The sequence below is a fragment of the Saccoglossus kowalevskii genome, chromosome 12, assembly GCF_978046115.1.
Source record: "Saccoglossus kowalevskii chromosome 12, keSacKowa6.1, whole genome shotgun sequence".
Classification (NCBI taxonomy): domain Eukaryota; kingdom Metazoa; phylum Hemichordata; class Enteropneusta; family Harrimaniidae; genus Saccoglossus; species Saccoglossus kowalevskii.
The window spans coordinates 15,851,467-15,864,267 of record NC_140652.1 but is presented as its reverse complement, the minus strand read 5'-3'; the positions used below and the strand labels follow the sequence as shown (position 1 = coordinate 15,864,267).

General features: G+C 36.7%; 1 long non-coding RNA gene across 1 annotated transcript; it reads right to left on the bottom strand.

Moving 5' to 3' along the window:
- Positions 1-8,442: 8,442 nt before the first annotated feature.
- Positions 8,443-10,324, bottom strand: LOC102809707 (uncharacterized). Its single transcript, XR_014931114.1, has 5 exons — positions 10,210-10,324; positions 9,886-9,913; positions 9,760-9,791; positions 9,555-9,591; positions 8,443-8,599 (listed from the first exon to the last, which is right to left on the bottom strand). It is a non-coding gene; the product is annotated as an uncharacterized LOC102809707 (long non-coding RNA).
- Positions 10,325-12,801: the final 2,477 nt, after the last annotated feature.

The following is a 12,801-nucleotide window of genomic DNA, read 5'->3' as shown; positions in this document are numbered from 1 at the left end:
AGTGGATCGTCTTGCTGGCACCGCCCGTCATGTTTAATCTGATCAATAGACTGTGGTCTCCACGAGACCCAAAATGAAGATAAGGTAGAACGCGATGTAATCATAATTAAACTTGTATGTGTGCGTTATTTCCCCCACTGTGTGAGGGCGCTATATTTTACACGAACACATCGCCCTGAATTTTCGTCAACCGTGAATTTGTCTTTCTATATTAGATAATGTCAACGAAAGCAGCTCAAACAAATGCCGAACAGGGTTTGCATTCAGCAACTAGTACTGTTTCGTTAGAAATATATCTTAAACGAAAGAATCTTGTGATATTACGTATCGAATATGATAAAGGGTCAAAATTGCATTCACGTATTAGGTCATTGAATGTGTCCGAATATATGGTACCGATGACCGATACTGATAATTGTTAATACCGCCAAACATATGTTTTGTATGTAAATTGATTTAAGTTACGTTTCGTTACGGGTTTATTAAATGCATTCTTGTGTTATTGCCTGTGTGAAAGTTCCGCGATTACCGTGTGATCGTCACTGTACGAGTCCTACGGATTCAACATGAACCAAGCAATTAGATGTAGAGGTTTTTTTCTTTTTCTATTTCTTTTGCCAAACACTAGTATAATGTTCACGTTGATTGGTATGTATCAAACAAAGAACAAACTCAAAATATATCACTGTAAGCCGCTGTGACAGATCGTAAAATTAATACACGGGAAATTGGTCCGAACTCCCGTAAATCATAGTTAAAATGATTGAGATTTGATTCTTTATGAGAGCGAGTGTCATTGTAGCATGGACTTGTATAATCATATGCATAGTTATAGTGACTTGAAAAATTATCAATGTGGTAATCACGCTGAGAATGAGGATAGGATTGTGATTGGTACTCATAGTCACGACGAACAATGAGTTTGGGCGTCTTTTAGCCAGTGCTAAACACTGTTTCATCCTTACATGGTCGCAACTCGGACTAGCCTATATGAAAACATATGAGATTAGCTTAAATTTTAGGCCGTGCTTGGTGTAGCCAGATGACATAGTTAGCGCACAGTACCCAACAGCCGTTTCCTGTCTTTGAGACAATTCTGAATTGAAAATCGAAATTCATGACCATCCCTTAATTTGCACTATCGTGGATATTAGTTGAATACCATTAAAACAAGCTATCAATCATCACTTTCAGATTAGTAGAGCAGATGTTACATATTTTAACAAAAAACGTGCCCTAACATCACATTGTGAGTGTCATGTGTGGTACTCTCGTGTGACCAGCAGCACGAAATCATTTAGTCAGGACACAAATTGTCAGCTGCCCGTGTTGTTTGGCCACAACTATTTTTTTATTGACTCTGGTAGTATTCTGTAACTTTCCCTGGAACCTGGAACTTACTAGTACAGGGCACAATCTCCCCACTGTGTGAGAGGGCGGACATTACTAAATTATACTGTATAGCCATCGGTATTCTGGTATCGGAGTGATCATTATAAATTCCAATATGCATCGGATAAAATGCAAACCGTGATTAATTAATTTAGATCTCAATGAGTTGTTTTATCTTCATACTACGATCTCCCTCCCTTGGGTAGCCGATTGTCGCTGAATCAATACGCATGCGCGTATGCTTTTCTTAGCACGATCATGAGCCTCGATTTCGCATGCATATACGCCCTTCGTCAACTTTCGACAAATCACGAAAATGAACAAATTAAATACATACAAGTCTTTTATTCACTGCTGCACTGTCAACCAATTTAGTCGTTAAATTGCTTACTTTATGTGCGAAGTCAAATCCAGACGAGAACGGAAGAATGATGAAATGAGCTTAAACAATGCAATGGTAAGTTTACGAAATACAATGTTATAATATAAGAATCTATGTGTGAGTAGATCGAACATCGAAGATTTTTTCAGCCAGAGGACGAGTATCATTCACGTCTTGAATTGGCCAATGGGCGTTCCAGAATTACCATACAGGGAACGTGGGTCGGATTAGACCGTCGTGAGACAGGTTAGTTTTACCCTACTACATTAGTATATACATAACCGACCAATCTTGGACTTTATTTCAATATGTTGGTCAGGTTTCTGACCCTGTGTATTTTTCGGTGGGTACCGTTTAATTTCACTACCCTGGCTACGTGTTAAAATGGGTATGAATTCACTCTGGATAAGTACGTACATAACCGACCAATCTTGGTCTTTATTTCAATATGTTGGTCAGCGTTCTGACCCTGTGTATTTTTCGGTGGGTACCGTTTAATTTCACTACCCTGGCTACGTGTTAAAATGGGTATGAATTCACTCTGGATAAGTACGTACATAACCGACCAATCATGGACTTTATTTCAATGTGTTGGTCAGGTTTCTGACCCTGTGTATTTTTCGGTGGGTACCGTTTAATTTCACTACCCTGGCTACGTGTTAAAATGGGTCTGAAGTCACTCTGGATAAGTACGTACATAACCGACCAATCTTGGACTTTATTTCAATATGTTGGTCAGGGTTCTGACCCTGTGTATTTTTCGGTGGGTACCGTTTAATTTCACTACCCTGGCTACGTGTTAAAATGGGTCTGAATTCACTCTGGATAAGTACGTACATAACCGACCAATATTGGACTTTATTTCAATGTGTCGGTCAGGGTTCGGACCCTGTGTATTTTTCGGTGGGTACTGTTTAATTTCACTACCCTGGCTACGTGTTAAAATGGGTATGAATTCACTCTGGATAAGTACGTACATAACCGACCAATCTTGGACTTTATTTCAATGTGTTGGTCAGGGTTCTGACCCTGTGTATTTTTTGGTGGGTATCGTTTAATTTCACTACCCTGGCTACGTGTTAAAATGGGTATGAATTCACTCTGGATAAGTACGTACATAACCGACCAATCTTGGTCTTTATTTTGCATGCAGGTAAGGTACACCTACAGACATAACTGTGGACATATGCTTATACTTATGTACTAAGACGTTAGTTAACATTTAATATCAGGCAATGCATTGGTTCATTACCCTGGCTACGTGTTAAAATGGGTATGATTTCACTCTGGATAAGTACGTACATAACCGACCAATCTTGAACTTTATTTCAATGTGTTTGTCAGGGTTCTGACCCTGTGTATTTTTCGGTGGGTACCGTTTAATTTCACTACCCTGGCTACGTGTTAAAATGGGTCTGAAGTCATTCTGGATAAGTACGTACATAACCGACCAATCTTGGACTTTATTTCAATGTGTTGATCAGGGTTCTGACCCAGTGTATATTTCGGTGGGTACCGTTTAATTTCACGACCCTGGCTACATGTTAAAATGGGTATGAATTCACTCTGGATAAGTACGTACATAACCGACCAATCTTGGACTTTATTTCAATGTGTTGGTCAGGGTTCTGACCCTGTGTATTTTTCGGTGGGTACCGTTTAATTTCACTACCCTGGCTACGTGTTAAAATTGGTCTGAAGTCACTCTGGATAAGTACGTACATAACCGACCAATCTTGGACTTTATTTCAATATGTTGGTCAGGGTTCTGACCCTGTGTATTTTTCGGTGGGTACCGTTTAATTTCACTACCCTGGCTACGGGTTAAAATGGGTCTGAAGTCACTCTGGATAAGTACGTACATAACCGACCAATCTTGGTCTTTATTTCAATATGTTGGTCAGTGTTCTGACCCTGTGTATTTTTCGGTGGGTACCGTTTAATTTCACTACCCTGGCTACGTGTTAAAATGGGTCTGAATTCACTCTGGATAAGTACGTACATAACCGACCAATATTGGACTTTATTTCAATGTGTCGGTCAGGGTTCGGACCCTGTGTATTTTTCGGTGGGTACTGTTTAATTTCACTACCCTGGCTACGTGTTAAAATGGGTATGAATTCACTCTGGATGAGTACGTACATAACCGACCAATCTTGGACTTTATTTCAATGTGGTGGTCAGGGTTCTGACCCTGTGTATTTTTTGGTGGGTATCGTTTAATTTCACTACCCTGGCTACGTGTTAAAATGGGTATGAATTCACTCTGGATAAGTACGTACATAACCGACCAATCTTGGTCTTTATTTTGCATGCAGGTAAGGTACACCTACAGACATAACTGTGGACATATGCTTATACTTATGTACTAAGACGTTAGTTAACATTTAATATCAGGCAATGCATTGGTTCATTACCCTGGCTACGTGTTAAAATGGGTATGAGTTCACTCTGGATAAGTACGTACATAACCGACCAATCTTGAACTTTATTTCAATGTGTTTGTCAGGGTTCTGACCCTGTGTATTTTTCGGTTGGTACCGTTTAATTTCACTACCCTGGCTACGTGTTAAAATGGGTCTGAAGTCATTCTGGATAAGTACGTACATAACCGACCAATCTTGGACTTTATTTCAATGTGTTGATCAGGGTTCTGACCCAGTGTATATTTCGGTGGGTACCGTTTAATTTCACGACCCTGGCTACATGTTAAAATGGGTATGAATTCACTCTGGATAAGTACGTACATAACCGACCAATCTTGGACTTTATTTCAATGTGTTGGTCAGGGTTCTGACCCTGTGTATTTTTCGGTGGGTACCGTTTAATTTCACTACCCTGGCTACGTGTTAAAATTGGTCTGAAGTCACTCTGGATAAGTACGTACATAACCGACCAATCTTGGACTTTATTTCAATATGTTGGTCAGGGTTCTGACCCTGTGTATTTTTCGGTGGGTACCGTTTAATTTCACTACCCTGGCTACGGGTTAAAATGGGTCTGAAGTCACTCTGGATAAGTACGTACATAACCGACCAATCTTGGTCTTTATTTCAATATGTTGGTCAGTGTTCTGACCCTGTGTATTTTTCGGTGGGTACCGTTTAATTTCACTACCCTGGCTACGTGTTAAAATGGGTATGAATTCACTCTGGATAATTAAGTACGCACATAACCGACCAATCTTGGACATTATTTCAATATGTTGGTCAGGGTTCTGACCCTGTGTATTTTTCGGTGGGTACCGTTTAATTTCACTACCCTTGCTACGTGTTATGTAACCGACCAATCTTGGACTTTATTTCAATATGTTGGTCAGGGTTCTGACCCTGTGTATTTTTCGGTGGGTAACGTTTAATTTCACAACCCTGGCTACGTGTTAAAATGGCTATGAATTCACTCAGGATAAGTACGTACATAACCGACCAATCTTGGACTTTATTTCAATGTGTTGGTCAGGGTTCTGACCCTGTGTATTTTTCGGTGGGTACCGTTTAATTTCACTACCCTGGCTACGTGTTAAAATGGCTATGAATTCACTCAGGATAAGTACGTACATAACCGACCAATCTTGGACTTTATTTCAATGTGTTGGTCAGGGTTCTGACCCTGTGTATTTTTCGGTGGGTACCGTTTAATTTCACTACCTTGGCTACGTGTTAAAATGGGTATGAATTCACTCTGGATAAGTACGTACATAACCGACCAATCTTGGACTTTATTTCAATATGTTGGTCAGGGTTCTGACCCTGTGTATTTTTCGGTGGGTTCCGTTTAATTTCACTACCCTGGCTACGTGTTAAAATGGGTATGAATTCACTCTGGATAAGTACGTACATAACCGACCAATCTTGGACTTTATTTCAATATGTTGGTCAGGGTTCTGACCCTGTGTATTTTTCGGTGGGTACCGTTTAATTTCATTACCCTGGCTACGTGTTAAAATGGGTATGAATTCACTCTGGATAAGTACGTACATAACCGACCAATCTTGGACTTTATTTCAATATGTTGGTCAGGGTTCTGACCCTGTGTATTTTTCGGTGGGTACCGTTTAATTTCACTACCCTGGCTACGTGTTAAAATGGGTATGAATTCACTCTGGATAAGTACGTACATAACCGACCAATCTTGGACTTTATTTCAATATGTTGGTCAGGGTTCTGACCCTGTGTATTTTTCGGTGGGTACCGTTTAATTTCACTACCCTGGCTATGTGTCATGTAACCGACCAATCTTGGACTTTATTTCAATATGTTGGTCAGGCTTCTGACCCTGTGTATTTTTCGTTCGGTACCGTTTAATTTCACTACCCTGGCTACGTGTTAAAATGGGTCTAAATTCACTCTGGATAAGTACGTACATAACCGACCAATCTTGGACTTTATTTTACATGCAGGTAAGGTACACCTACAGACATAACTGTGGACATTCAGTGCTTTTTATTTAGATCGTGGCAATTTTTTGGTCATAGCGCCCTCTGGCGAATCATGTTCATTTGGAATGCTCTGATTGGATGGAAGTTCAAGCTTAGCAAGGTGTGATAGAATTGGCCTGTTATGTTCAGATTCAAATAAGCATGAACCACTAATTTGAAAGGGAAGTGATACTTATAATGCAGCAAGCTGTTCTAATTGCTGTTGTGGTAGAGTTTTTCTATTTTCCTGTCAAATGCATTTATTGGTCCACTGAAAAATGAAAACAATGTTCCCTGAAACTTAGAATCTTGTTGATCAAGGCATTTTAAAAATCATGGGTGTTAACTCCCCTCAAGTTATGACCCGTTGTCCCCTACAGAATAATGGTTGCATCTAATATTAAAATAAAGATGGCGGAGTATAGCGTTGATTCATCTCGTTCTACTCTGGATTACTTGGAGTCAATAAAGATCCTAGAAAGTTAGTATTGATATGCCTGTGTATGTTTTTTTTTTGTTTTTTCACTGTCTTTGACTTTCCCAGTATGTTTGTTGCTGTTGACAACAATTCAGTCCTCTGCCAGGCTTCAGTCAATGTTTTTCTTCACTACCTACCCAACTCCTCGTCAGGCACTATGTAGCTGGTGTGGTATATTTATCACAAACAGTAGGGCAATTGTCACATTTAGTGCTCCAAGAAAATATTTTCTGTTCATGTGTATTTATATAAATAGATGCAGTTTCTTTGGCTTGAATAACATTCACTGGCTTCGTACATACAGGTATACTGGTTTACCTGTTTCTAGTTGAAATATAGCCAATCTTATTAACCAAGACAGTTGGACATTTGCCACATGTCACAACACTCATTTCCAAGTGCCATAGCTTGAAACAAGTAGTCAAATCTGATATTGGCTGGAGCTTTAGTTTATATGGACATGGTAAATGGCAAACTAGATGGTCAGAAAGTAATAAAAATAATCACAGCTTTACTCCACCCACCCCACTATGAAGTAAAAGGCTGTTTATAAGGCCATGTATGATGGTTTCATTTTTCTTATGGAAAACAATTTTAATTATAAACTTCTATGCTCCTGTACCCAACCGTGGGGGTTCATCACACTAAACAACAGGTGTCACTATTACTAAGATAAATGTACTTTTTTTTACTTTTTTCATTAAAATTACTGATATATATATATATATATATATATATATATATATATATATATATATATATATATATATATATATATATATATATATATACATTTCAATTTTGTGTAACTGATCTTCTACTTGTGCGTGATGGATAAACAAAAGTAGTATTTATTTTTCTATATTTCTTCATGTTTGTTGTATTCATTTGTTGTAATGATTGTATCATTATTTTATTTGTTGTCAGACATATCTCAAACCACATTCCTACTGCTGAGCTGCAGACCAGCATTGTATGTTTGGGGGAATTGATAAATAAATGGCAGCCAGCGTCAACTTGTGTGTATCTTTTCAATTGAGATAATACGCTTCAGATATTAATTACAACCCAATCTATAACGAATTTCAATTCCTGACGATAATCTTTGTCTGTTTACAATGCTATGTGATTAACCCTAATGTAATCAATTAGGGATGATGGGGCATACATTTTAAAGTAAGTACTTTTAGAACACAGAGACATTGGTGCGTGAATGGAAAGCACATATATTTAGATACTTAGCAACAACCAATTGCACAAGTACAGTCACTGGTTTTAGTTGTAGCATATCAGTATTTTTCGAACAGTTGCATGGTGATTGTGGTTGGAATGTGCTGAAGCAAGTGCTGTTGGCGATGAAAACAAATATGATTTCATTGAGCTTAGGCCCCTATTTTAAATTGGTAGAGCTTGAATAAAAAGTGGTTAATTGCACTGAATTAGCATTCTCTATACACTGATTTGACCGCTATTTCTAGACAACCAATCCGGTATATTTCCGTCCCGGCATTGCCTCAGTTGTGGTGATAAAGATTTCACCAATTGATCCCCACCCCTTGAGAGCGGATGAACTGAAAGGGAGAAGACTTATATGATAAGCAGTCAATCAGAGACGTCTATTATTGAACCTACATTGAAGATACGCTCATAGCTCCTGAATTCGGAGTTGCCCCACAAGGCCCTTTCCCGAATTATATGTCAGAATACTAATACATGCACAAATGTACTTTTGGTGATATTTTGGTTAATGTTATAAGAAAATATGCACTAAGCTTGTGTTTTTCAATGTTCATGTGATTTATTTATTAATCTCATAATTAACATTATTACTATGATATTATCTTTGATTATTTTACTGGTGATGACTTCCAACAGGAGATAGACTGGTCCATTCGTTGTTTATTTTATTTTTACCTGCCCCAGGAAACCCCTAGAAAACACAAGTTGATAAAACTGTTATGTATTCATGAAGACAATCACATAAGTACATGTTGTACACATCAAGAGAATTATTGAGTGAATTCATTCCAATTTGTTTGTATTTCATCCTCGTAACATGAATCGTTCATGTACCAAACAATATCAATTGTGAATTTACATTTAGTGAATCTTTCGACTAATCATATTTGTTCTGCATGGCCAAGTATCCATTATGTCTTTACGCCGATTAGTTTGATTATTCTGCAGCCAACATGTGTCCTCTACTGTTTATATTAAGTAATACAAAATATAATAATTATGCAATGTATCCAGCGTCTCAATATTGTACGAGTTGATGAGAATTGTGTAGGCAATATTGGTCTGGTTATAAATAGGTGAAAGACAATGCTTAGTGACATACTATGCACACTAGGCACAAAAAACACCATAATAACACCTGATTAAGCAGGAAAAAACAATGAGTACAACAACTTTAACTAACAGGCAATGCAAAAGCAACAACCACCCACAAAATATTTGTAACTATGACACATGGATTCTTTGCCAAGCCCCTGAAAAATCAAGTTTACACAAGTGAACAAATTTATAAAAAATAATAGATCCGTTTAGTATGCCACCAATTCCGCATAACAAAATATATCTTCCATAAGCATTATTATGTTAAATAAGCTAGCATTTTGTTTTTAAATTAATGACGTACAAATCACACGATTTCGAATCGGCCAATCAAACACGTCCAGTGAACAGACCAATAATTAAAGAATAAACCAAACTCAACTTCAACATTATTGCTGAAACGAGATTTATAATCAAGAGTTATTTGAAGGTGAGTTAGTATGTGTTAAAATAAGTGTGTTAAAATATATATCATATGCCTTTTATGCCAACATAAAACACTGTATCATTGATTCTTTTTCCCAACAAATGGTCGGCAAACTACTTACTCAGGTCATAAGAATCTTCTTCCTGTGTCACGTCATCCTAAGAGAGAAACACAGATGCATTACACAATAGGATGAATATTAATTTTGCGCTTTATTACGTAAATATATTCCGAAGTGTGGAAAATACATACAAAGTAAATTATGAAGTAGTAAGTCAATATAATATTATTACTATTATTTCCTATCATTGTGATTATTGACTTACCGGCAAATTAGGTGCTCGGAAATCATTTACATCTGAAAGTGAAAGTGATTGTAGATCAGAGTAAGTGAAATGTTTAATTAAATTAGAAACAAGAATTGATAAATTTATAAATTGAATGTATCAAACCTTGTCCGACAGCTTCACCTTCGAAATCCTGTTGAACATAATAAATTGGTTTGTAATAATTATATTTATAATCATTCATAGATACAAATATATATATATATATATTGCCACAAGAAAACAATACTGTATTATCAAGCCTTTGAAGTAAACGATCAGCAATTGCAGTGTTCGTATTCGAACGGAAACCCGTTACATGAATTGAATAAAGAAATGTTGATTTAGACCATAAAATAGTGCAATAAATGTTAGTTCAAAATTTCTAACTTGACATTTTGTTGCCTCGCATAATGCAATGGAAATTATAGGCAACGTAAGTCTACTTACTGACAATTGCTGTTCTTCACCACTAATATTGGTGACCAGTAAGAATAATAAAGCAAAAATCATTACAGATCGCATGCTTGCTGTAAAGGCTGCAATTATAAATGATAGAACAATTAGTAAACAATAGTTCTATGTGTCTTCAAACGTGGACACGTCATTCAACGATCGTGTAATGTGCAATAAAAGTATACATCCACTTCGATTCGTATCAATGGTTTGTAGTAAATAATGCATACAGTTAATTATTCGATGGTTTCAGGCAGACTGGTGTGGTTGACTGGGTCTATGAACTTTTTTATTTGCTCATTTAGTATTTTTGTACATTGTCATGACAACACATACTAGTGGCATTCTTAACCGGGAAGCTTACACTGTATAATTGAGTTGTTGTATAATCGGGTGAAAATGTGTACAAGTCCTGGGTGAATTCCAATCAATTTCCTAACACGTTCAACAAATATATCGGAACATAACATCGTGAAATATCAGTAAGAGTTGAACAATAGGAGAGGTCAGACACAGGCATGGCGAGGTCCCAACTTTTTCGACTACTATCCACTTCGCTTTTTTTATTTGATTATTCACGCATTTCGTTTGTCTACGTCCATTCATATTACAGTCTTGATTTGCTGAATTAAAAAGGGATCATGCGTAATGACGCATGCGCGGTTGCACAATGTATGTACATAGTGACATATTAAGAACTCCTCGAAGTAGGTGAATTGGCCTCAATTAAAAACAATATGGGAATGTCAAAGTGATTTCAATATGGACGTTTGTAAAATGATAATTGTAACACTAAGAATAAAAAATTGAATAATTAAACTGAATCAAATTATATATGAAAATTATACATTTTTAACCCGAAATATATGAAACCGTATTGATTTGTAAAAAAAAGAAATATTCGACAATAAGTGATTTAAAATATTCAAATATATGTAATCGTTGAAAGTTCTTGTAATTGAAGGACTATAATTCACTGATCCAGGGAATGTGATGTGAACGTAAATTGCGCTTTCTACAAATGCCTCGTTGCAGTATGGACAGGCTTAAAACATTCAATCAAAAATTCGATGACATGTTTTACATAATTCTACGAGCCTTTGCACAGACCGTCCTTGCTACCGTGTACATTTCTTCGATTATTAGCAGGCTCAGAGTCATTTACAATATACGTGTCTAGAGGCCCCGAATTGCCACTGTATTCATAAGCGCCTTCTGTAAACTAACATTACGTGGGTAATAATCAAAAGACTGACGATTTTAAAAAACATCCATAACTTTTATCATTATTTGTAAATTCCGAAATATTCAAGCGTCTACCACTTTTAAATATTATTCGTGTTTGTGCCGAGCCGTGGAATACGCGCGGAACGAGCTGCGAAAGCATTTGTGACTCTAAGTATTTTTTATTAAGTTCAATGGATTGATCGTCAAAATAAAACATTTTGTAAAATGTTATACTTGTAAATACGGTGGAATATCCGTAGTACGATGGGTAAGTAATGGCAACGAAACAACTGTTTTTTTTTAGATAAAGCACTTGCAAGAAAGGCAAAAACAAAAAACATTCCTTAAAGAAATTGTCATTATTGGAAACCTCCCATAAAAGTAACCCAGTGAAAATTAATTGAAATTAAAAGTGGCGAGCTGAATACAGAGCACAATTATATTACAGAGGGGAATATTATTAGGTCGAGGACGGATATAAAAGCCCTGGAAAAAACAACCTTAATATATATTTTGTTATTACTTTGAGGCTACTTGTGCGTGGTTATGTTGTTCAAACATAAAATTATTTCTTCGATTGCAAATACATACAAACCTGGAGACCCGTCTCCCTGGTAAATGAGTACTATAATATTGCAACATTATATATTGCTTTGCGCATGGAAAAAGTTCTCTGGGACTCATTTCTGAGTTTCAACCGGCGGTCGTCAAAGATATATTGGTGATTGCGCTTGACTTGTAGATGGCATAGTTAGCGTTACAAAAAACAGTACCGTTCTTACTAGAATATTCGATTCAGTAGAATGGGATTAAACCTTTGGGGACTTAACGAAACACAATTTCGTGAATTCATTTGTTGGATCGGAGTTAACTTTTTATTGTAACATTTCCAGCTGCATTATGGACAACTGTTAATTCCATGAAGTATTTTGAAATTACACGGAGTGTCAGACAGGAGAACCCTCTTTCATGGGATTCAGTTTATGAGTGAGTTGGAACCTATTTTAATTTCAATTCAACAAAATAAGGTTAACCAGTGTATTGGAAAGAAATTACATCACAAATTGTCCATATGCGGACGATCGAACATTTGTCCAGGATTTGGGATCAGTGAGAAAATAATTGATTTTACTAGATCTAAATTTTCGGGCCGTCAGGTTAATAAGGCGTTTTATTTTTCTTATAAACACCTATTTAGCTGCATGTATAAACTGAGAAAATATGTATTGTCGATAAAACAACTCTTGAACTATTGGAGTTACTCTAAACTGACGTTAATTGGCAAACTAAATATTATCACGTCATTGGTAATGTCCGAATTCACATATACTTTCAATTTCATAGCTGTATCTAATTCCA